General features: G+C 41.9%; 2 long non-coding RNA genes and 1 pseudogene across 2 annotated transcripts in view; 2 read left to right on the top strand and 1 right to left on the bottom strand.

Annotated features, from left to right (window-relative positions):
* LOC143669068 (uncharacterized) overlaps positions 1–26,772 on the bottom strand; it is a 90,910-nt gene that overhangs the window by 54,117 nt on the left and 10,021 nt on the right. The window contains exon 4 of the long non-coding RNA XR_013168676.1: positions 2,247–2,345. This is a non-coding gene — a long non-coding RNA (uncharacterized LOC143669068). The remainder of the gene's footprint in view (positions 1–2,246; positions 2,346–26,772) is intronic.
* Positions 135–6,236, top strand: LOC143669069 (uncharacterized). The gene is made up of 3 exons (XR_013168677.1): positions 135–233; positions 1,541–1,615; positions 6,175–6,236. It is a non-coding gene; the product is annotated as an uncharacterized LOC143669069 (long non-coding RNA).
* LOC143669337 (cold shock domain-containing protein E1 pseudogene) lies at positions 8,478–11,411 on the top strand (annotated as a pseudogene).

The following is a 26,772-nucleotide window of genomic DNA, read 5'->3' as shown; positions in this document are numbered from 1 at the left end:
TGAGAGGTCACTTTAACTCTCCTGCATGAAAAAGCTGACCAGCATTTACAGATCATCCTCTTGGTCACATAAAAGCCTGGCTCACACATACTTCACTCCTGATTTGAACTGTTTGGCTGATGGAATAAAAACATCAGAGATTCAAGCCAAGGCAGTAAGTAGTGTGGCAAGAAACTTGCGAGACTCCTAAAACTGAGATGCCAAAAGACATTTGAAAAAAAGCCATGGACCGGGTATGAAATTATTTTCTGTTTCCTAATTTTTCTCTTAAATAATGCAAGCTTTTTTTAATGATACTTAAGTAAATATTACTGTAAACAGTTTCTTCCAGCCCAACATTTGCTCAGCATTTCCAAGTGGGTGAGACAACGTCCTTATTTCATGGAATTGTCACATCTTTATGTAGGAAAGATGTATTTCTGAGAAGCACACAAACCCTTCTGATTCTATATCACTAAGGCCTTCTCTATGTGACTAAACCAAAGCATTAATTTGAAATAGCCACAGATCCAGGAGCACTATTTTCGTCAGAGTAGTTCTTTGGAATTAACTGGCTGATGAAGGCAGAGATTTTCGGACTCTGGCAGCAAGCAAAGGATGTTATATCGAATGAATAGTCTTCTCTCTAAACCTAAAAGGTACAGGAAGTTCAAAGACTCTGCAGCCCCCCTCCAAAGCATGCCAGAGCCCCCAGCTGCCTTCTGTGAGCTGACCCTTTTCTTCAGCTGTCCCCTTTTAAGGGCGAAAGGATTCTTCCCTAAAAGCAGTACCTTAAGGCAGAGTGTTTGGCAAAGCAAACTCAGGACAAAGGAAGGACACAAGACAGAGAGAGGAGCTTGCAGGGACCTTTGCCAAATTGCTATTTTTACCCTAGTTTGATTTTTTCAGGATCACTAGCTAGGGATTGGTAGCTAGCTGTGCCTGTTTGAGACTTTTGTGTACCCCAGAAAAGCCATGTTCTTTAATGCTCATTCAATATTGTTGAGTGGGATCTTTTGGATTAAGTTGTTTCCATGGAGATGTTACCCACCAAATTGTGGGTAAGACCTTTTGATTAGGTGGTTTCCATGGAGATGGTCTCCACCTATTCAAGGTGGGGTTGTGTACTGGAGTCCTTTAAGAGGGAACCATTTTGGAAAAAGCTTTAGAGCCCAGGCAGCCAGAGACCTTTGGTGATACAGAAAGAAATGCCCCTGGGGAAGCCTTTGAAATGAGAGGGTTGGAGAGGCCTCCCAGCTGACAGAGGTTATCCAGATGCATTAGCCTTTCTTAAGCCAAGGTATCTTTCTCTGGATGCCTTAGTTTTGACATGTTTATAGCCTTAGAACTGTAAACTTGCAAGTTAATAAATTCCCTTTTAAAAGCCACTGCATTTCTGGTATATTGCATTCCTGCAGGGTTTAGCAAACTAAAACACTAGCCATTTCCTGAAAATGAGGGCTCCATTCCAACTTTCAAAAATTCACCTTTATATTTAAAACCATTTGCAACAATGACAACAAACAAATAAACAAACTCAATGGCCCTTCCTCTCTCCTAGCACCATGCCCCCTGTGTTCTGGCACCGTCCTTGCTGGATGCCCTTCAGAAGCTGTTCCTTTTCTGCAGTTGTAAGGTGCATTGCTTGCCAGGAGGTCGTGTTTTGCTGCTGCCTGTCTATGCTTTCTGCACCCTCAGCTACGTCTCTGCCAAGAAATTAAAGTCAGATAGCTTCAGATATGTCATCTGGCTTTTTAAATAAAGTTGCTCTGCTTCTGGCACATTCCAGTGTTCCCAGCTACTGTGGGATTCGCTGTTCCTCTCGTTGGCTGCTGTGCAACCTCTCTTGCAAATTGCTTGCTATTTTATATGGTTTTAAAACCGACACCTCAGGTCATCAGGAGTTGAGGACTTTTTTCCTTGATTTATTTGTTCCTGGTCATATTCGATTATGACGAGGAGCCACCTCTGTAGTAGCTGCTCGACACCTTGTGTCGTGTTTGCTGCTTGGGTGTTTTTCTTCTTCTAACACCACCACTCAGTGAAATTACATAAATAATATGACAAACTGAAAATGGAATTGCTTTATGCAGGTTAACACAGTGTGCGTGGCATCCTTTATTAAGAATTGCTGAAGGCTGCAATTTGTAGGTAATTAGATTTCTGTATTGTGTAAGTTTTCATCTTAGCATGTATTTTCCCCTAGAGGAGGTTTTTATATAAATAGTAAGGCAAAAATGAAAAATTAAATCAAACGCAAAGCGCACCTGCCAAACGAATTCTGAGTGCAACAGGCACATCCTCTCTGCTGCTGATATGGTCCCGTAAAAACATGGCTCCCAACTTCAGTGCAAGATTATGTCAGGCTATAAAAGAAAAATACAGCTGTTATTATTTATCTTTGTCCTCCCGCTCCCTTCCATCCATGATAGGGACTTCATAGTCACACATAAGCTCCACGTTCTTTTCCAAGAAATTTCCCCCACAGAATTTTCAATTTGGAACATATTGAAAATATGTTTCACGGCTGGTAGCCGTGCATATTCGATTGCAGCCTTGTGAGGTAACTGAAAATTGACACTCTGGGTAGAGTCCCAAGAAACACGCTGGTGATCTGTCGGGTTCAGACTGGTTTGGTTGCCTGAGTTAGAAGTGCTCAAAGGAAACAGATAAGAAATCTCCTGATTGGCTACTTTTCTGAGCATCATTACACAGGGCATAACTGTGAAAGAAGGTTGGAAATGACAAGGAGATGGGATTGCCCCACTGGGAAAAAGATATCAGTCCTAACGAGATATACTGACTACACTGTAAAGAAAACCAAGGATGCATGTGATTAAGTGGATTTTTTCCTAATTTTTCAGGCCTACAATTTTAAAATTCAGCAAGGTATATTCAGAATAAACCATTTTCCATTGTTCCTGTCATCTTCTAACGTAACTTGTGATGTTAGAAATATCAAATAAATTATTGTGTAAGTTCTTTCTTCTCAGTCTCTCAGGTTAGATTTAGATGCAATGGTGGTAGGGAAACATTATTTCTCTAACCCAAACCTAGTACTTAGTTGTTGCTCAGAATATGTATGTTGAGTAAGTCCTGATGAATCTCTTTCAGTTTTATATTCTTATGAAGCTGATTGAAATAACCTTTTATTATCCCATGTTCATCGATCAACAGAGGCAAAATCTCTACCATCTTATTTCAATGGACAAGACAGATAGCAAACATCTTGAGAATTTTGATATTATGCTTGAAATGAGTTGAGGCCTCCTCTAGTTTGGAGAGTGACTGGTGGCTTAGCAATTTGACAGCTTAGGATATTTCTTTAGTGGAAGCCAGGTATAATGCTGGGATGCTTTTCCCAGAGTTCTCTTAGGAGGGTACCATCAAATTAAAGAAAGCTGACAAAACATTATGCCTTCAAAATGCTTTCAAAGAAGTCAAATTTTGCACTCAAATGAAGTATAGCTTTTACTTCATGTAAGGCACATGTGGCTAGTTTTTGGGGGTTTTTGTTTGTTTGTTTGTTTTAGGTGCATGGGTCTGGAATCAGATCTGGGTCTCCTGTGTGGTAGGTGAGCATTCTACCACTGAACCACCCACACGCTCTGCTCACACACCTGGTTTTAGTATAATGTTGATAGAGAAGTCTAGTTACTACTGAGAAGGAATTAAGAACAAATGTTCCCCTACAACTTGCAAACTGTAGTTCAGCCAAGCAACCTCTGAGTTCTTGGGCAAGTGGTCCTAGGTATCAGTGGTTGTGCTTTCTAAAAAAGGCAAATACTTAGCCCCAATCCTGGAACTTCTGATATCACACATAAAGGTAGAGTCGAACAATCAGAAACACTTATAATCATGTCATGTGATTTGGATGTAAATTATCTGCCAGCTGCACTTGGAAAAAGCAAAAGCGAAATATAGATTTATAGAAGGTCTTAAAGGATTTGCTGCAGAGAAATGGACACATAGAGTAGCAAGGGAAAGGTTTATCTAAGATGCCACCAATTAAGTATGCATGTGGTTTCAAGACAGCTCTGAATCAAAACTTTACTCTGGTCTTGCTAGGATATCTGGACCATATCTCTTTGTTTCCTCTTAAGCTCAGCTCTCACTAGATTGTAATTCAGGGATCTGGCTGCCAGACAAATACCTATTTTTTTTATTACAAGAAAAGTAAAATGGCCAAAAGACTATTGGAGCATTTTTGTACAGTCCTAAAATGGTTAATCTTTCTGTTCCTAGGTAAACTGAGGCTTTTGTTTAAATTGATGTACAGATTATTGACAAAAGAACAATAGAAGTGTCTTATATGTATTTTGCATTTAGCAAATGACAATATATTTTCTCAAATATCATCTGACATGAATCTCATAGCAACTCTGAGAGGGAGTCAGAGTTAGGTGTGTGCTATTCTCATTTGCATATGACAACCTAAGGTCCAAATGTCCAGTGCCAGAGGAAGAGAAATAAATGCAAGGGTGGCCGTCCCTCCTAGGGCCTCTTATGTTTAGTGGGGTGTTTGATCAACTGCACCTCATGGTCTACTCTGTATATCAAAATATATTCCCTAATTGCCTTTTGTGTTTCATTCTTACTTCTCCAGAGACCTGCATGGGAACCTCTTAGCACACTGCCCAGCTCAGAGTAATCAGGAGGGAGAAAGGGAAGCGGATGTTGTTGTACAAAGATTAAATGAGATAATATGTGTGACAATGCTTTTACGTTATAAAATATTACACACAAGCATGTATATATTATTATATGCATGTATTATTATTGTTATTCCTACTTCTTATCTTTTCTTAGGCATTATCTTCAAAAGGGAACTCTTGGTACTTAGAATATTTGAGAAAATAAAGATAGCATACACCAACAAGTTTAGTGATTAGTCATGAGAGACAAGAATGGAGGAAGGAATACATGCATAAATAAATAATTTTTTAAAAGATGGTAAGAGGTTCTTTTCCCGGTGTCTGCGCATGCAAAAAGAAAAGGACGGTAGGAGGGGTGCAAGTGTAGTTCTGTGGCAGAATTGTCGCCTGCCATGTGGAGACCCAGGTTCAATTCCTGGCCCGTGCACTTCCTGAGAAACAAACAAACAAGCAAAGAAAGAAAGAAACAACAAACAAACAACAAATTTAACAAATGATGCTGCAATAACGGGATATTCACATAGAAAAAGAATGAAATGTGACCCCCATCATACAGCATACAAAAAACAAACAAAGACGGTAGGAAACAAATTAAAGGGTGGTAAACTTTGAATAACTGCTGAAATGCAATAAAATTTGAGTTGGAGGAGAGGATGTATGACTTGTATACAAAACTCTCCAAAATGGCACTTAAATAAGTATCCATAAGCTTGGAATTTCTCATTTCATTTTCTCAGAAAGCTCCCCATAGTTCAATGGAGTCTCCCTGAGATGCTGGGCACTTTAGAGAATCACACAGGTTGGTGCCTGATTTGATGGGGTCTAAAGGGACTTCTATCCTCTGAAGGCTTGGGGACATTTTCCAGCAGGGTCATTTGCCTGCATCTCCCAGCCTAATAGGGGAATGAAACTCGGGTGGCCCCACCACTTTGCTATTTTAGTCTCCTGATGTGTCCTCTCTCTGCACCCATCTTCTTGCCCATCGCTCCATATCGCCAGCTAGTAATCCTCACTGCCTTGTAAATGTCAGGCCAAGTCAGGAAGAGGACAGCCTTCCCACAGCTGTCACTCTGGGCTCCTCTGCTGGATTCCACCAAGAGGCGTGCATTGGACATTTAGATGATTTATCACCATCAAACATATCCTTGCCATCAAAAACGTACAACCTGATACTGGTGTAAATAAACCAGCATAAATTGCCTGACATCATCAACTGTTCAGGTTAGAAATGAAGTAAACATCAGTTCCTTACAAGTGCATCATCTATGTGTACATCAGAATAATTTTGCATAAAGGTCTGAGGAGCTTAAATGACATAGTGCTTAGCTAGTTGAGGCTGAAAAAGAGAGAGAAAAAAGGAAAGCTTGTGTCAGAAATGGCATGCATCTTGCAAGGAATTCTGGGGCACATATTGTTCTCAGCCTCTGCATGTTTGAAGTTTGGATTGCATCTAACTTAAAAGAGAATCAGGACCAGATAATACCTGGTGTGTTCATTCTACTCATCGCAGCACCAACTATCGATGCTTCTTCCATTCCAGCTAAAATGCCACCCCCGCCCCCCGATGAGAAGTTCAGAAATCTCTTTTGAATTCCATTGATGCCACACACTTGCAGGTGAATTCAAACAAAATTTGAGAAAAAAATTTCAACATGCTGATTTAGGGGTTCCCACTCCTAATTCTTCAAGGGAAATTTAAAAATTGCTCTTGGAATGAGTTCTTCTTGAGCCTCATCAAGAGCTTAAAAACAAAGAACATTTTTCTGTGACATTTCCTCCCACTTAGAAACATGGGTAAATACCTTTAAGATATTCAGAGGATTTAAGAAATATGGTCAACCTCCCAGACTCACTGATAGTAGTCTTTTGAACTGGAAAGAAATTAAAATATGGTGAATTATTTACAGATACATAGAATGTTAAACTGGAGCAGACTTCCTAATCTGTCCTTTGCCCTCCATTCCTTCATCCTCACACCTGAGTAATCTTGAGAGTGATAAGCAGCTACCAAGAATAAGAGGTCTATTTCCTAAGCATCTGCTATGTGCTAGAACCGGGAACTTCACAAATATTATCTCACTTGGACTTCTCAATCTAGAGTTACTGTTTACCCACTTTGCAGATGAGAAAATGAAAGTCAAAAAAGTTAGGCAATTTGCCTGAGACAACAAGAGCTAGACAGAAAAAATGTGAGCCCAGGTCTGTCTTACCTCCAAGCCTGTGTATAATGTTTGTGAATCCATGTATGCCCATGTGTGGTTTGTCCATGCAAACATACCAAATTTCCTTTTGGTCTCTAATTACAACTTATTTGCCCTCCCACCAGTCACTTAACTTCCTAAAAGCTCAGTTTATTTGACTGAAAAATGGGAATGAAAATTCTTGTTCTTTACGCACTTCCTGGGATCATTGAAGAAATGAAATGAGAAAACACATATGGTGCTTAATAAGTCCAAAAACCTTATTTCAAATCCCAGATTTGCGTTAGTTAGGTTTAGGTTTGGCTACATAACAGAAAATTCCAAAATGATTGAGGCTTTCATTAGAAAGAAAATGGTTTGCCTCTCATATGAAAGGCACGCAGAGATAGCCAGCGCAGGGAAATCAAGGCAGATGGGCAACGTCCGGGACCAGGGGTCATGCCGCCCTTTCCCTCAGCAAGTCAGCTCAGGGTACCCAGACGCTTCAGCCACACTGCACTGCCCATGTTCAGAAGAAAAGAAGGAAAAAGGACAAAGAAGGCTGCACTTTCTCCCTCCAGTGTCACTTCCCAGAGTTTGCACACGACACTTCTACATTCCCCATTTTCCTATACTCGTAGACTATTCACTGAAGCATATAGAGACATCTACAAATTATGCTCAGATAATAGGGTTAATAATGCTTCAAACGCAATGTGTCATTTTCCCTCTGAGAGCATGAACTGTGCTTTCAGACTATTTTTAAGAGAAGGTGCAGCATATATTGTCCTTAGTTTGCAAATTGCATCAGTGAAACAAAGAGGCTACAGGGCTTACTTAAAGTCACATGCTTGGTAAATGAAAATAATAACAGTAAAGAGATTGGATAGTTGGAACTGCTGCACAATTTTCTGTACAAAAGATTTAGACAGAAATTTTGTTCATTCCGTGAGTCAAATGTTGCCAGGAGAATAATCCAAACATCCTGTGTCTTGACTTGAATTTGGCATTGGATGGACGTAACTAAAACCAAGGTTCTATTCAGTAAACTAAAATACTGTAAGCCAAAGCCCAGTAGTTGAAAAATCAGAGGCAGGTAGAACACAAATTCTAGCTGTATTTTTCACTTCTGTCTTTAATTTTCATTTTAACGACAAGAACAACAAAATGGTGAGTCTCTGCTTTCTGACTCTGTGTCCAATCTCTTGCTCCTTCCCATAGGTGGTCATTACTTTGCTCTGTGGCTGGCACTGCAGAATGCATCCTCATACTTTTGTGATTTTGCAGGAAGAATCTCAAGGTCATACAACCTGTACATGGCTGTGGCAAATTATGTTTAAGGCAAAACCTCTATGTGTGTTTGTGTGCTAGTTTCCCAGGGCCACCATCATAAAGTGCCACCATCTTGGTGGTTTAGAACAGCAGAAATTTGTTCTTTCACCATTCTGGAGGCCAGAAGTCTGAAATCAAAGGTCCACAGGGCCATGCTGCTTCTGAAAGCTCTAGGGGACGATCCTTCCTGCCTCTTCCAGCTTCAGGTGGCCCCAGGTGCTCCTTGGCTTATGGCAGCATCACTCCAGTGTTGGCTTTCCTGTATGCTCACAGGGTTTTCTTTCCCATATGCCTCTGTGCTGTGTCCTTTTCTTAAAAAGACACCAGTCGCTACGTACCGGGCCGTGCTGCTTATGGCGGCGCTGGAGAGGGGGCGCTGAGCTGTTGGGTATGAAGTGTAACAGAACAGACTTTACCACCTGAAACTGCTGCTTCAAGTTCAGATCAGGCAAGGAACAAACATCGTAACAACTAACAAGACCAAAGAAGAGTACACTTAAGTTGAAGACACAACACTTGATCTGAAACAAGAAGTTTGTGCCTACTCAACAGCTTTGAAAGAGCACTTCCCAACGCTGCTAGTAGTCTTTGTTTTCTTCAGTGCTGTACTGTGAGATTGCCCGGTGCAGCAGCAGTTGTATTCTTTATTAGCTTGATAGATCATTTTCTCTCGCTTTTTTTTTTTTTTTTTTTAATATTAGCAACTTTCATCCTTTCAAACGTGTGCTGAAAAAGAAGAATCAGCAAATACTACTGAAAGTGCAATAATATTTGATTATCACTGCGAGATGAGCTTTGATCCAAACCTTCTTCACAACAATGGACACAATGGGTACCCCAATGGTACTTCAGCAGCACTGCGTGAAACTGGGGTTATCGAAAAACTGCTAACCTCTTACGGATTTATTCAGTGTTCAGAACGTCAAGCTAGACTTTTCTTCCACTGTTCACAATATAATGGCAACCTGCAGGACTTAAAAGTAGGAGATGATGTTGAATTTGAAGTATCATCTGACTGGCGGACTGGGAAACCCATTGCTGTTAAACTGGTGAAGATAAAACCAGAAATCCTCCCTGAAGAACGAATTAATGGACAAGAAGTGTTTTATCTGACTTACACCCCTGAAGATGTCGAAGGGAACGTTCAGCTGGAAACTGGAGATAAAATAAACTTTGTAATTGATAACAATAAACATACTGGTGCTGTAAGTGCTCGTAACATTATGCTGTTGAAAAAGAAACAAGCCCGCTGTCAGAGAGTAGTTTGTGCCATGAAGGAGGCATTTGGCTTTATTGAAAGAGGTGATGTAGTAAAAGAGATATTCTTTCACTATAGTGAATTTAAGGGTGACCTAGAAACCTTACAGCCTGGAGATGATGTGGAGTTCACAATCAAGGACAGAAATGGTAAAGAAGTTGCAACAGATGTCAGACTATTGCCTCAAGGAACAGTCATTTTTGAAGATATCAGCATTGAACATTTTGAAGGAACTGTAACCAAAGTGATCCCAAAAGTACCCAGTAAAAATCAGAATGACCCATTGCCAGGACGCATCAAAGTTGACTTTGTGATTCCTAAAGAACTTCCCTTTGGAGACAAAGATACAAAATCCAAAGTGACCTTGCTGGAAGGTGACCATGTTAGGTTTAATATTTCAACAGACAGACGTGACAAACTAGAACGAGCAACCAACATAGAAGTTCTGTCAAATACATTTCAGTTCACAAATGAAGCTAGAGAAATGGGTGTGATTGCTGCCATGAGAGATGGTTTTGGTTTCATCAAATGTGTGGATCGTGATGCTCGCATGTTCTTCCACTTCAGTGAAATTCTTGATGGAAACCAGCTCCATATTGCTGATGAAGTAGAGTTTACTGTAGTTCCTGATATGCTCTCTGCCCAAAGAAATCATGCTATTAGGATTAAAAAACTTCCGAAGGGCACGGTTTCATTCCATTCCCATTCAGATCATCGTTTCTTGGGCACTGTAGAAAAAGAAGCCACTTTTTCCAATCCCAAAACCACTAGCCCAAATAAAGGCAAAGAGAAGGAGGCTGAGGATGGCATAATTGCTTATGATGATTGTGGGGTAAAACTGACTATTGCTTTTCAAGCCAAGGATGTGGAAGGATCTACTTCTCCTCAAATAGGAAATAAGGTTGAATTTAGTATTAATGACAAACAGAGGCCTGGGCAGCAGATTGCAACTTGTGTGCGACTTTTAGGTCGTAATTCCAATTCCAAGAGGCTCTTGGGTTATGTGGCAACTCTGAAGGATAATTTTGGATTTATTGAAACAGCCAATCATGATAAGGAAATCTTTTTCCATTACAGTGAGTTCTCAGGTGATGTTGATAGCCTGGAACTGGGGGACATGGTGGAGTACAGCTTGTCCAAAGGCAAAGGCAACAAAGTCAGTGCAGAAAAGGTGAACAAAACACACTCAGTGAATGGCATTACTGAGGAAGCTGATCCCACCATCTACTCTGGTAAAGTCATTCGCCCCCTGAGGAGTGTTGATCCAACACAAACTGAATACCAAGGAATGATTGAGATCGTGGAGGAGGGGGATATGAAAGGTGAGGTCTATCCATTTGGCATAGTTGGGATGGCCAACAAAGGGGATTGCCTACAGAAAGGGGAGAGTGTCAAGTTCCAGTTGTGTGTCCTGGGCCAAAATGCACAGACTATGGCCTATAACATCACACCCCTGCGTAGGGCCACAGTGGAGTGTGTGAAAGATCAGTTTGGCTTCATTAACTATGAAGTAGGAGATAGCAAGAAGCTCTTTTTCCATGTGAAAGAAGTTCAGGATGGCATTGAGCTACAGGCAGGAGATGAGGTGGAGTTCTCAGTGATTCTTAATCAGCGCACTGGCAAGTGCAGCGCCTGTAATGTTTGGCGAGTCTGCGAAGGCCCGAAGGCTGTTGCAGCTCCAAGACCTGATCGGTTGGTCAATCGCTTGAAGAGCATCACCCTGGATGATGCCAGTGCTCCACGCCTAATGGTTCTTCGTCAGCCTAGGGGACCAGATAACTCAATGGGATTTGGTGCAGAAAGAAAGATCCGTCAAGCTGGTATCATTGACTAACCACATCCACAAAGCACATCATTAATCCACTATGATCAAGTTGGGGGGGATTCTGGTGAAGGGTTCTGAATATCTCCATCTTCATCCCTCCCAAAATCTGGAATACTTATTCTATTGAGCTATTACACCAGTTTTAACACCTTCCTCGTGTTATGTTTAAATAAATAAATAAATTTAAGAAAAAAAAAAAAAGACACCAGTCATTGGATTTCGGGTCCACTCTAGACAGAATGATTTCATCTCGAAGACTAATCATATCTGCAAAGACCTTACTTCCAAGTTAGGTTGCATGCTGAAGTTCTAAGTGGACATGAAATTGAGGGAGACACTGTTCAACCCATTGAAATATTATAGAGTGTGGGTGGTGCAACAGTGGCTCAGTGGCAGAATTCTCGCCTGCCATGGCAGAGACCTGGGTTCGATTCCCAGGGCTTGTCCATGTAAAAGAAAAAAATAGAGAGAGAGTACAACATTGTGCATAGAATTTAGGCTAAAACAGAAACTCTAAGAGAATGGCAGAGGCCCAAGCTGCATTTCTTAGACAGCCAGAGGTCACCTGCAGCCCCCCCAATGACATGTCCCAAAACTGACTTGGATGCCACAGCGTGACTCTCTCCACCTCCTTTGGGGCCCTCCTAAACTGCCGCCCTCTCAGCATGGCCTCCCAAGACTGCCCTATCTAAAACCCCCACACCCATTCACACCATTCTCTCCCTCACCTGTTTTAATCTCCTTGCAACTTATTTTCACCTGACACTATGCTATATGTGTATATCCTTCTTTATGGTCCAACCCCAACTAAAATGGGAGCTCCACAAACATAGGATTTTGACTTGCTGACTGCTTAGAACAGGGACTGCCATATTTATAGACAAATGAACGAACATGTATTGAGAATTCTAGCCACTACAGTAGACCAGAGAAAATAGTTACTCTGGCAGATGACCCCATGATATGCCTCTTAAATCACATCACAGACATCTCTGACTAAGCTTATAAAGGCATCCAGCCAGACCAGAAATCATCTTACAGCATGCTTTTCTTTTCCATTAAAATGGAAACTAGATAAATCAGGCATTTCCTTCAAAATCTCTGCCTCATCTCTATTCAAGTGCTGCCTTTGACAGTATTTCTGGGAGCAACTGGTAATAACCTCTGTGCAACTTTCAGAGAATGCAGTGTGCACCCAGCTTCATTCATTCACTCATTTACTCAACAAGTATGTTTTTAGCAATCACTATATATGAGGCAGAATCCCATACCCTGAGGATACAGCAGGAACAGACAAAATCCCTGCCCTTGCGGAGCTTATAGACTAACAAGGAGAGATAGTCCATGGTCAAATAAACAAGGAAATATACATTAATGGTAAAGAATGTTTTGGGGAAAAAAAAGAAGAGAACAGGGTAAAAGAGATAAGGAACTGAGAGGGGTAGAATGGAGAGGGCTGTTGAACTCAGGGAGGTTTGGGAAGGATCCACGATAAGAGGCCTTTTTGCAGACATTTGAAGAATGAAGCGGGGCGTGGGGGTAAGCAATGTGGAAAAGGCAGGCAGTGTGTGTGTTGGAGGGAGGGTCTCACAGGCACAGAACAGCCAGTGGGAAGGCCCTGAGGTGTGTTTGGATGGAGTTGAGCAAGAGAGACGGGAGGCTGGAGGAGCAGGGCAGAGGGGTGAGGGGTGGGAGCTGCTGTAGCAGTGAGTTTAGTGTGTGGAGGGCAGTGCAGGAGGGAGAAAGGGGTGGCTGCTTGGTAAAGTCAGAGATGACCAAGGGGGAGCTCCCTAGAGCGAGGTGGGGGGTGTGGGAGGTGCTCCGGAGGGAAGGAGGCATCTGCCTGGCTTCGTGGCGCCCATTCTAATGCTGAGGCTGTGTCCTGGGGCTCAGAGAACATATATGGGACGAGCCACAGAGCTTCTGCAATGGAGAGCAGCTGGTAGAGGTTAAATTCTGGGGATGCATATGTGGAAAGACTTGCCAATGGAAATGGATCAGATGTGAGATGTGCAAGAAAGAGCCAGGTCAGAGACGATGCCATGAATCAGGTCACCAGCCCGACAGGGTTGCCGCACACTGAAATGAAATAGGAGTCTGGGGATTGGGGAAACTGGGGTTTCAGGCACTCATTCCAGACAGGGACTGTAGCAGCCTGCCCTGCGGAGGCAGGAGTACCAGCTCAAGGCTGGGCATCAGGCCTGAGGCCCCAAGGCCACCACGGGCTGCCCCAACACACAGGTGTCTCCATGGCCATGTCCCCACCCTGGCCATGGCTGCTGGGCACAGATAACATGAGCTCAGGTGGATACGGAACACAGGGACCTCTGCTCCTCCCTCTGCCAGAACCTCCAGCCATCACTGTCACCTTCACCAGAAGAAATTTATAAATAAAAGCAGTACCACGCGTGGCTTCGCTTGTCACTTGCCTCCTCTGACGCCAAGTCCCCAGGCTGCAGGTTGCAGAGGCTCACCAGAGCTCTACTGAGTATTCCAGAGTGGGAACCCCAAAGGCCCTCCCCAAGGGCTTTGCCCCCCAGCCTCACGGCAAACACTGGGGACATTTTCACACGCGTTGCTTCGCCCAATACCAAAGCTCAGTGAACAGGTGAATTTTCTTAACAGACACTTGGTTTGTCATCGACCTTCAGTTCCAGAGGAAATTTCCTGCGGAAGGTAAAGGCCTGGAGCAGGATAATGAAAATCATATCAGAGTTTGAGAAACGGTTTGTGAGGAAGGACAAGTTGGGTGAGACGTGGGGTGAAGAATTTCAAGAGAAAAGTTAGTAATAGGCTTCAGACAAAGGAGGGAACACACACCAAGGAAATGATCAATGGAAAACTGAAATTGTTTATGTGGATACAAAATATGAGAAATTTAGGAAACCCCGGTCTAGTGTTCCTTAAGAATAAACATGGGGGGCGGGCCGCGGTGGCTCAGCGGGCAAGAGTGCTTGCCTGCCATGCCGGAGGACCTCGGTTCGATTCCCGGCCCCAGCCCATGTAAAAAACAAACAAACAAACAAAATATAATAAAATACAAGAAAATGTTTCCCTTTCTTCCTCACATCCTTCCTTCCTTCTCTCTGTCTTTCCTTCCCTTCCTTCCTCTCTCTTTAAAAAAAAAAAAAAAAAAAAAAAAGAATAAACATGGGGTAGCTCAGAGGTAGAATTCTCACCTGCCATGCAGGACACCCAGGTTTGATTCTTGACCCATGCACTGTCCCCACTTCCCCCAAAATAAAACCTTGTGAACAAAACTCCCTATGATATACATATTACACAACTGCCTCTGTGCGTGTATGTATAGATATAGAAATACATGCATGTAGGGAGACATAAAAAAAGAGTAAACATGAATACACAATTATTAATAAAATATGTAGTTAGTTATTGCTACCATTTACTCATGCTAAATGCTTCACATTTAGTACCGCATTGGATTTCACAATAGCCTCAGTAAACAAGGACCCAGGCTCAGAGAATTTAAGTACCTTGTCTAACAAGTGAATGATGCGATTCCAATCCCCTTAAACTCTAGCTATGAAGCTCTGTGCCTCATTTGATCTCTATAAGACATAAGTAAGGAGGAAAGGGGGAGACCAAAGTGAATCTGTAAACATAATAATCTTCTCCAGCATAATCTCCTTAAACGTGTATTTTAACTTTGTTTTTCAAGAGCCATTAAAGTCTGCTAGGTTAACTTAGCATATATATATATACATGTGCACTTGTGTATATATGCGCATACAAGGGTGCTTATTCCAGTTTTGTTTGTTAAATGTCTGAATGACTGAATGCCATCAGTTAGGAACCTGATCGGTAAATTATGAAATGTCTGTGTAATAGAACGTCATGCAACCTTTCAAAGCATGGGAAGATCTTTCAGATAGACTTTCAAGTTAAAAATGTATAGATGGAAAATAGTAGATGCAGCGTGATTGCTTTGTAAACACACACACAGAGACACCTAGAAAGTTTCTAAAGGATACACAAACTCTTTAGGGGAATTAGGAAAGGGAATGAAGGGAAAAAGGGACTTTAATTTTTCAGTCTGTAACTTTCCATATGATTTCGGTTTTCTAGCCTGCTTGTAGATGGCTTTTCTCTGTATTCAAGGTAAGTGTTTTCAATCAATTCTATCTGAAACATTGTGAAGCTTTTTAAAGAAGTTATTTTAGGCACCTATGCACGTCATTTTAAAAACATGAAGATAGATAGAACTTGGCATTGCTGTGATCTTCATACCAAATGTTTTTATTAATCCGATTCAATTTCGACATTTACTGCTAAATTGCATAATGTGAATATGCAGGCATTAAGTATAAATGGTTAGACTCTCTCTAAAGGAAAAGAACACAGAACTATAGCTTCATGATGGAAAAATATTGAAGGGAAATTTCATAATCATATCTAAGAATTATACAGCCAGGCTCCGGGAGAAAACTCGCTGACTCTGCTATCTCCTGCGTCTTCGCATCTCTACTACCTTGGTACTGCCCCGCCCATTTCACAGAGGAGAAACTGAGGCTCAGAGAGGCGGGATTTACTCAAGGGCAACCCGTGGGTAAAGGGTGAAGGCAGAGGAAGTCTCAAGTGTCTGGGCAGAGATAGGAGCCCACTGCCTCCCTAATTCAAGTGAGTTTGACTCCTGGAAATAGAACACTGGCATTCCCAAAGGAATTTGATTCACTTCTCCTTACCTGTATGCATAGAATGCATAGCTTAAAAACAAAAAATATTTAACCCTGGCATCTGGGAATCTTAGGGCTGTAATTCCTCACTTAATCTTGTCAACAATTCTTAATATTCATGGTATAATTACTAATTTAGAGGTTGAGTATCCCACACACTGTATGTAACTAGAGCGCACTGACTAATTAGATTTCCTGGCCATATCATAAAGACAATCATAAAGATTGTCTTCATCTTTATTATTGAAAATATTTCCCAAGTTATTGGTATACCTCATTTTCTTAGTAGAATAATAATGGGATCACCTCTGGATGAATGAGTATCTTATATAATCACTAAATATATCAATTATTATTGTCTAACTATGTTAAGCTGAATTTATATTGAAACTGAAATTGAATATACATTGAAATTTATATTGAAACTGATTTTATATTAAAACCAAATTAAGCTGAATTTATATTTAAAATGAACATTTGCATTCTGAACATGTTCTTTTTTACATCATTAATATGGGTTTGTTTTAGGTAATATCCTCATGTTTCCTAAAAACAGAATTTTCAAAGTGGCTCTAGCTAATCAGATTTCAGTTAATAAGGTCTGACTACATGCTGATGTTTCCAAAGTCCCACAAATGCAGAGTTCCTGAATTACTTGGTGGAGAAAGCTTTGCAGTGAGAAATACTAAGTGCGGCACAAAGACTCAAGGCATCCTTTGCAAAATGGAGCGCAGGATGCTTCTACAGCACGCCTATTCCTCCCTGCCCCCCCTCACTTCTCATCCAAATGCTCCCCGGAAGACAGGAAGGGGTGAGTCTGGCCTCCCCCCCTCCCCCCTTAAATTCTCCTTAAGTCCACTTACTAGAGAGAGTGTGTGTTACAGGAGCCTCAAGAGTCAGCTCAAGTTTCATAGCTAGTTTAGAATTGCTTTTGAGGGAATTCCTGGCCAAGGAGAACCCAATGAATAGTAATTATTTCACTGATCAGTAACTTCTTCTGTCTGTCCATGGATATCCTTTCCTTTGTCAGACAATTCCAACTGCTGTCATTTTACTGCCACCTAAACAGTAGGTTTAATTGGATACTAGTTTCGGTACCCAGAGCAAATCCAATTATAGGCAACCACCCTTCAAACAGCCTTCCCAAGTCTTCTCTACCTAAGACCCTTCCTTACCCACTATGATAAAGCCCTAGGCTGTGCAAGGCATTTTACAACCTCTGGACCAAACAGCTATTGAAATGGATTGCCTTCTCTGATATGACAGAACATCCCAGACTAAGTTTATTTTTAATGTGGATGGAAGTAATGTTTTGCATTATACAACTGAATGCTAAGAATGGATTGTTGCTAGATACCTACATCCAATGATATCATGTTAGATGCCACGTAAAATGCATTTTAAGAATACAACATTCCAACTGTTTCTTTTTAGAGTGCCTAGCAGAATCCTAGGTTCACAGGGTCAATAAATGAAAACCAAAAGAGGCACAAATATACCATTCAGACACGGAATTATCAACACAACACAGTAAGAGGCAGGAGGCGGCAGCAAGAGTCCGGCATAATGAACATGCCAACCTTTGCATAATTAAATCTTAGAGCTTCTTTAATTGTGAAACGTGTGTGAGTCACTTGTTGATGCCAGAGGTGGGTTAGAAAATGTTCACCTCCCTTAAGCTGGGTCTGCTAGAGGCCAGATTGGCCTCTCCTTCCACCAACCCCATGGGTGTTTGCTTTACTGGGTGTTATCAGCCAACAGGTTTAACCGGACTTGTTTGTTTTTGCACTGATGTGATTTATTTCGTAAGTTGCCGAAATAAACATGTTGTTTAAGTCATCATGTGGAGAACCCAGAGGTGGATTTTGGAGAGGAAAGAGTTCCTTCCCAAGAAAGGATTATTAGGTAGTAGCTTTAACTGGTGAGAAGTGATTCTTTTATATATCAGAGAAGCCCCAGAAGAGCTGGGAAGCAGCCTCCTTTTTAATGTGAATGGAAGGGTGAAACTCATCCACCAGTTTCCCCTAAGAAATTTCTTAGCCAAATACTTCCTAAACTCCCTCCCCCTCCACACACCCCCTACTAGATTGGGGGATATTTTACCCTGAAAATTTCCTTGCAGGTCTTAAAGACATCCAGAATATTTTGTTGGTGGACAGTGACATGAAGTGAGAAAGCAGGTGACCTTATGAGAAAAGTATCAGGCTTTAAATGATCAAACTGAGATTCAAAAGCCAGCTCTGCCATCATTAACTTCAGGGCCTCAGACTCTCCTTGAGTCTCAGTCCTCAACTGGAAAATATGCTGTGAAGCTTAAATAACTTATATAACCCTCCTAGAAGAATGTTCAGTGAGGTAGTTCTCAAAGTGTGATCCAGGCCAGCAGCATCAGCTTCTTTGAGAAGTAATATTCTAGCATGTGAAAGTCCCGCATTAAATGGTGTCTTTACACTGGCCTTGTACTCTGCAGCTTAAAAAGTTGCTTTCCCACCCAAAGTATTATCCACTTGGCACAAGTATGCATTCCCTTTGACCCATCATTCCATTTTACAGAATTTTCCTCAAGAAATAATCAAAGATGTTCAGAAAGATTTACATAGTTGGTTATTCATTGAGGAATTTGTCATGTTGATGAAAAACTGGAAACAAACTAAAGTTAAATGAACAAGGTGGGATTGGGTTAGTAAATTCTGGCACAATGTACAGCAGTTAAGAATCACATTGTAGGCTGAAGTCTCTTACAGCGCAGGTCGAGACTCAGCTAAATCAGAATCATCTGGAATGCTTCTGCAAAATTCAGATTCCTGGTCCCCACCTCAGATTTAATTAGAAACTCTGGGAAGGAGGCACCTTAGAATTTTCATTTGCCACATACTCCCTAGTGACTCTTATGCATGCAAAAATTTGAGAATTATGTTTTAGACGAATAATTTGGGAAGTTGGTATGTTATCAAGAGGAAAAAAATCATATTGCAAGGCAACATTTGCAGTTACCTCAATAACATATGTGCTGTGTACATATTTATCCTAAATATCAAGTAGCTATCACAAGGTGGTAGGGTGGTAATCACTCTAGAATTTTTTTTTTATTCTAGGGTTTTTTAAATTTTTCCTTCTGTGCTATAGTTGCCCCATTTTCTCTCATGTGTTTAACTTTTTCAATAAGAAAAGCAACGTTATTTCAAAAAGCACATAGAGCACAAGTCACTGAACTATGGAGTGGATACTTTATATTTTACACCCAAGGATAGAAAACTCTGCTGTAGACACCTGTGGACATAGGAAACAGGAAAACAATTAAAATGACACAAATCAAGACCCAGGTGAACAGTAAAGCAAACACACTTTAAGTGTGCTGGGGAGTGGGGAGTGGTTCAGGAGCAGGCTGGAAACCATTGCCTTCCCTCCTCCCACCCCTTGGCTGGGCCCAGAGGCCACAGAGGAAGTTCTGAGGTCCATCAGTCAGGGTGGGCAGCCGGGATGCCTGGCGACACTATTCCCCAGGTGACAGCTGGGGACAGAAAGAAAGGAAACCTGCGCAAGTCCTCTGGGCACAGAATTGGAGTCTCCAGTGGAGTTCTTTAATGATAGGAGAGGCTCCTGCTTAGGGGGTGATGTGGATGAGGTCCTTCCCGAAGCCAGAGCCCAGGTGTAAATCGCAGATGACTCTCTCGTCCAGACCCCTGAGGGACCCTTTGGCATCACTGGCAGGGACCTAACGGGGCATCAGCTGTAGGCAATCCCACGGGAAATGCGCCCAGCCCAACCGATCGGAGTGCAAAGTGAAGCGTCTCCTGATGAACTTACAGGAAAAGAATTGCTTTCAGCGGGTACATATTCACCGTCCATCCTGGGTCCTCCAGCTGTCTGGGTTGTGGAGACGAGGAGAGGAGGTGGGGAACAAGGACATGCACGAACTCAGACTTTTGTCTTGGGTTTGGAAAGTGAAGTCCAATGGCAAAGGGGGAGTACTAGAGCTTGCAACATTCCACCACCACCCCCCAGGCAGGGTCCAAGGTAAGTGTGCTTAGACCCGGGGTGGGGGGTGGGGCCCCCTCGCCTTTCAGGCTCTGCGCTCACCCCACCAGCATCCGCCAGTGTGCCCCGAGAGTGCAACGTTACAGCAAATACACCCTGCAGACCGCGAGACACCAAGAAAGGATAGATGTATAGCTTTCCAGCTCTTGCCCCTGCATTTTTATTTCCCACTGGGCCTCCCAAAATTAGGTAGCCAGTACCCAAAAGGAATTCCAGGGCTATGAGGAACCTACAGACACAAACCAAATCTTTGAGAGGGAAGGTTCATTGGAAAAGGTTCTTCCCCTGGTAGGTGCTTCTGGTCTGAGAAAACCTTCCCAAGAAGGTTTTCTTTGGGATCCAAGAAGGATCCTTTGAAAGGATAACGCTGCAGAATAAATTATGAGATTAAATGAGAAGGAGCGATTTCTCAGAAGGGAGTCTCTAGTGACTGTAGACCAGGACTGGTTAATTATATCTAGTTCAAACAATTAGTCTAAATATTAAAAAAAAAATACATATGAAACCAGAACCAATTAGAGAAAGTATTAGGAGTATAACTGACAAGTTCCTTAGTTTTGGCTAAACAATGTCGGAAGGAAAAGCACAATCGTAAAGAAGAGCTGATTTCACCTTTCTTTCTGGGAATTATCTTTCCAACAGCTTTTTATTGTTCCCATTTGGAGAAAACAGATAATTTATTTAAATGCAAATAATCATGACTTTTTTTGAAAGCGTGCTATAACACTTTGTTCATTAGGACTACTGGGGAGTAAAGAGGAAACATGCACAGACAAATCGCAATCCAAGTGCTTTTATTAATGCATAAAATACATGTATATTTATAAAATCAATTATATTTCACAAAAATTTCCAAATTGCTCCCACAGAATTACAGTGCTGGATGCTCAATGAAAGTGAAAAGATTTATTAAACTTCTAAGTTCCGCTGAGTGTCTTAGCGATAACAAACAAGAGTGAATGCAGCAATTAATCAAGGGTGTGTGTGTGTGTGTGTGTGTGTGTGTGTGTGTGTCTGCATGTTCTAAGGAAGCCTCTTCAGAACCTCCACCTCCACTGGGAATACTCCAAATCATGAGGGTTTCTTGGCTTCCTGGAAGGAGTGAATTATCTTCTCAAGGATTCACATTAAATGTGTGTCTTTGTAGAAAAGAAGGAGTAGGTAAAGGGATGGCTGAAGGCAAAGCTTGCTTCCTATAGGAGTTAAGACATATGTGCATGTCAGGGTCTGTCTGGAAGGTGGGTGGTATAGGATCTCCAATCAATTCTGCACTTAGACCCAGCCTTAGTCCCATGCTACAGTTTAGGTGGAACAAAGTCTGTGACATGCCTACCCAGAACCAGTGTTCCCTTCTAGTCCATGCTTTGGAGACCATGGGGCCAGAAATCTTCTTCCTAAGTTTTCTGTAGCCAGAGCCTGAGTGGGCTTCTTCATCCAATTGCAGCATCACAACTGTTCACTGCACCCCCTAGCCTGGAGGTGCAGCTCTTTCAGGCCCTCTCTGCTTGGGCTGGGATATCCACATTCCTACAAGTGAGTGTGTGCTAGAACCCTCAAGTTTTAGGACTGAGCAGAGGGTGAGAAGACAAAAGGGGAGGCCATGGTCTGGAGAGGTGGGACCTCCATTTGTCTTCCTGCCCCGGCCTGGAAATGTGGGGGCTACACCTGCTTCAGGGAGAGGGCCTGAGGACCCTTGAGGCAGGAAGCACTATAAAGGAAGAGGGTATGAGGGAGAGAAGGTTGACCCAATGGGGTCTCATACTCTAGTTGAAGGGATGACTGTGAGGAAAGTATAGCGTCCACCCTTAAATTGATCATGTATCATGACGTAATGTGCAGCCACATTGAAACCAACACTTATTCGTGAACAGCATCTGATGCTATCCAAAGCTCCCTGGGCTTTTAGATAAAAGTCAGTTTTCAAAAACTTAATCCCAATGAAATATCTGTGTGACTTTCATATGACTATGGAGTATGACCAGTTGAGATTGGAGTGTGGATGAGAAGCTATGTGGTGGACTAAGAGGGGTCTCTAGCAGCTGTCCCCCATGTGCTGTCGTCGACAAGCACAAGGAGTCTTCCTCTTGTCCAAGAAGACCTAACTGTGAGTTGGAAATTCCACTTCAAGAGGCTCAGTCTTTGGGTTGAACTGGCACAGCTGAGATATGGAGTCCTATCTTTCAAACTTTAGTTAGCTGAGAGCAGAGGCATCCTTCTCAGAGATGATGGGAGGGCAGATGCAAGCAAGGAGAGAAGACTTGCAACATTTCAAAAGGGGCCTGGGTTCCTGCAGAGCCCTCCAAAGAAAGGGGCAGGAATTTCCCAACATAAGACCAGAAGGATTAAGACTGTTGAACCCTCTTCATAGACATGCCAACCACAGAACCTGTAATTTCAATTTAGGTAGGTTTGTTTTAATTGGCTGGAAAGGAGCCTATCTATACAGAATGGACATCAATGAAAATTCTCACCATATTGAAATTTGTGCCTGTTTGGTTCCTTTCCTTTTAAAACCAGTGGAATTTGGGAGATACATCTCAGAAACATCTATGTGGTAAGATAAGTTTTATGTTAAAAGCCATTTGATATGAAGGGTCTATCTTTTAATATTTTTTTAATTGAGAAAACATTCAGATATCATAAAATTCACCCTTTTAAAGGGAACACTTGAGTGGTTTTTAATATATTCACAAAGTTGTGCAACTGTCATTACTGTCAAATTCCACAACATTTCATCACCCCCAAGAGAAACCTCATGCCCAACTGCAGTCACTCCTATTCCTACCTTTCTCCAAGCCTCTGATGTTTTGGTTTGCTAAAGCTACTGGAATGCAATATACCAGAAATGGACTGACTTTAACAAAGGGCACTTATTAAGTTACAAATTGATGGTTCTAAAGCTGTGAAAATGTCCAAATTAAGGCATCAAGAGGAAGATACCTTCTTGGAGGAAAGGCAGCTGGCATCTGGGGTTCCTCTGTCACATGAGAAGGCACATGGCAAAGTGTGCTCCTTTTTCTTTCCTGGCTTCTAGTATCAAAATGTCTCTCTCAGCTCCTGTGAGTCCTTCTAGCTTCTCCCTGGGTCATTTTCTTTCTTAGTTTCTCTAAACTCTCTTGGTACTCTTAAAGGACTCCAGCAAGTGGATTAAGACCCACCTTGAATGGGCGGGGTAACATCTCCATGGAAACAATTTAATCAGAAGTTCCCACCCAGCAGGTCTGCTCCCATAAGATTAGATTAAAAGAACATGGCTTTTCTGGGGCACATAACAGGTTCAAACCAGCATATCCAACAACTACTAATCTATTGGAAATGGTCAAAGTGGAAACTTGGCAACATGTTCTGGTTTGGCCATGTATGAATCTCCTGATAGAGCTCTAGGGCCCTGAAGATCAAATTAACACCATAACTTGCAAAATAGGTACCGCCTCTTACCACGTGTGGGAGCCATCTTCACCTCTTCTCAATGAGGATCAAGAATGGAGGCATAACCCTCCAACATGAAAAAGTTAGAATGCCCATAGCCCAAATACCCCTAAAGAGAGAAAGATCAAAGAAGAAGGTGGAGTTATAGTAGAGAACATAGGATTTAACAAAAGAATGACTGCTCAATCATTAATATTGCTATTTCTTTTAGTCTCCAGTGTCTTGGAGCAGCTAGAAAGGAAAACCTAAAATTGTAGAATTGTAACCCACATCAAACTCTGAAATTTGTTCTACAACTAATTGTTATGGTTGTGTTTTGAAATTTATTGCTTTTTGTATACAGTTATTTTCCACAATTTAACAAAAATAATAAAAGAATAGAGGCATACATGAGGCATGATAATAGGTAAGAAGATGTCCATTTTGCTTCTTTCCATTTAAACAGCTGAACCTGACTATACACCACCTAGCTGAAAGCGAAAAATTCAATCACATGCAGAATTGAGCATCAGGGCATTTAAAAATAATTACCTAGAGTTATTTTTGGTAGCATATCCCCTCTCAAACGTATTTTGTCGACATGGATATTTTTTGAAGGACAGAATGTGTACTCTGAAATCATTATGCCATGCAGAAAGTGGGAAGGTATCTATATCTGTATGCTGTATGGCAGGGTCACATTTCGTTATTTTTCCATGTGAGTATCCTGTTACTGCAGCACCATTCGTTGAATTTTTGTTTGCTTATTTTTCGTTCATTTTGCTTGTTTGTTTTTGTTTTGGGGGAAGTACATGGACCAGAAATCAAACCCGGGTCTCCCTCATGGCACCCAAGAATTCTACCACTGAAGTATCCTTGCACCCCCTGGAAGGTATATGTTTCACTTTTCAACTTAACTGTTGTAATTTGCTTTTGTCACTCTCCATGTATGCTGTCTTAGTCTTATTCCTGTAGGGTGTTCAGTTCTCTCTCGGCTCCTTCCTTGTTTTCCTCTCCTTTAAGTCCTAAATCACCATTTCACCCTTTGGAATTGTTTTCAAACTAATGTACTTCACACGTACATTCCAGAGATACATCCAGCAGGAGAAAAGTATGCAAGTGCCTGTGAGAATCATCTCTCTAATTTGTTAAATACATGTCTGAAAAATACAGAAAATGTGAGATGAGTGCAAAAAATAACTTGAAACAGAAGGTTGAGGTGTGGGAGGAGAGGAAATAAACATAATTAGTTTGTTGATTCTTTCCCTCATACCTGAACCCACATGTGACAACCTGCCATAGGGTTTACCCAGTGTCTGCCCTTCAGAAGCCCCCTGTGAGTCCCAGGCTGTGACTCTCAGGATTCACGCTCATCAGTGGCAGCCCATGCACATTTCCTGACATGTCTTCTTAGAAAAGGAATGGTGTAGGTTCATTGAAATCACAAAGATCCTTGGGAAAATCTCAGGGGTGCTGGACAAACTGCTCAAATCCAGCGCTTCACTAAGGATAACCAAATGTAACAGGACCTGATTTATATTTGTGGTCCTTGTGATTTGTATTAAGGATAAGCTTGCAAAGTGTCAGAAAGAGTTCACTGTGCACACAAAGGCACCAATGGTATTTTGGGTTTGTGTGGCAGGCAGAGCTCAGCACATGCTCCTCTGCACAGCCAAGAAGGAGAAATACACAGCTTGCATTTTTCAGCTTAGTAGGCGTGACAGTCACAGCGGTATTCTTGATAAGCAATGGGAAAAAACCTGGACCCACGATCGAATAGTAGACACACAAATACATGCTGCGGTGGCATAAAATGGGCGCACAAATGCTTAGAAAAGGAGGGAACTATTAAACGGACATATTCTCAGAAGACCTAACTATGCATCTAATTACAAGGCAGACCATTGCAGGAGCTATGAGATGTCGTTTGGCAAAATAGAAAGAATGCCGTCTGAGTGGTAGAGAAAGAGCAAAAGTAAAAGAAGAGAAAGCAAAAGCCCTGGCTGTGTAGTGTGAAACTTAAAACTCATCTATTTCAGAAAGCCCTTTGGTTGGCTTCGTTCTGGCCCACAAGTCAGCAGATCCCTGTGAGGTAAATGCAAAAGCTTTGCTGTCCCTGTGGAAAGAGGTAGACACAGCCAGCTCCAACTGTCTTCACCCATCCTTCAGGCTTGGAAAAACACGGTCATGAGATTTGCCGCTGTGACAGCATCTTCGCCCCTGAAGGAGAGGCCAGAGGATCCTGAGATGCTGGCCCTGACATCTCAGTGTCTCTTCCTCAATGTGACAAAAAAAAAACCCTCTGTTGACTATAGGTCGCATTTTCTATTATTTGCAGCCTGATTGATATTCTAGGTGGATCTTGGATGAGCGACAAGATGCCCATATTACAGTTACATCCGTGAAGGCTAATTTTAAAATAAAATGCACCCGATCATAGGATTATTTCACAAGGTAGTGAGTGCTTTATCACTTTCAAGTTGATCAATTTGGAGAATAGAATGTACGTAATTACCTATATCCATTTTATAATTTATAGCTAAATATAGATTATCCGAGCCTTTGGCCACATTTAGTCCATTAAGCTTCAGTATCTCAGACAAGCACATCGAAAATCCTCTTCGTGTCCATGAATATAATAAGTCAGCTAGGATTTCAAGGGACAGATAAATTTGCTGTGTCATTTCTTTCCCCTTGGTTTCTCTTCTAACTCCTTGAAATAATTTCTCTCTCCTGGCTTTTTTTTTTTCTTCATATTTAGAGGGTTCTTTATCTACTCCAAAATCTAATCCTTTTACAGTATCTTCTCATATTTCATGAAATAAAGGTGGCTTAAAAGTCTGTAGCCCCTAAACCCTTCAAAAACTATTTTTTCAGCTATTCTAATAACTGGGAGCAGAGCCAAGGGGTTCCAAGATACCATATCTCACAGGCTGCAGCTTTTGTCATAACAGCCAGATGATGAGAACTGGAAGGAGCCACCTAGGCTAGCAGAGCCTATCATGGGGTGACCCTCGAACTCTTCTGTGTTTGTTGTTTGTTTTTTAAAAAAACAGAATTTCTGAGATTCACCCCACCCCCGGAAATCCGGATCCAATAAGTTAGGAGTGAAGGTCAAAAATACCTTCTTTTCTAATCCTTCCAAAAACTCCTCCACGCTTAGGAACCACTAACCAGTGTCTCTCCAAATGCGCACACAAATCACCTGGGGGTGTCGCTGAAATGCAGATTTGGTTTCAGTAAGTCCTGCGGGGTGAAGCCCATGCTCCTGCTTCAGTAGCAGAGCTCTGAGTCACATGCCACCTCCAGGGTGTGCTGTGGCGGAGAAAACGAGCCTGGGAGAGGTGCAGGTGCAAGTGGGGCAGGAAAGGACCCGTTTGCCTCCGTCCTTCCCTTCCCAGGC

This window comes from Tamandua tetradactyla, chromosome 25 (genome assembly GCF_023851605.1).
Source record: "Tamandua tetradactyla isolate mTamTet1 chromosome 25, mTamTet1.pri, whole genome shotgun sequence".
In the NCBI taxonomy this organism is placed as follows: domain Eukaryota; kingdom Metazoa; phylum Chordata; class Mammalia; order Pilosa; family Myrmecophagidae; genus Tamandua; species Tamandua tetradactyla.
The sequence above is the reverse complement of the archived record's forward strand: the minus strand, read 5'-3'. Positions and strand labels throughout refer to the sequence as shown.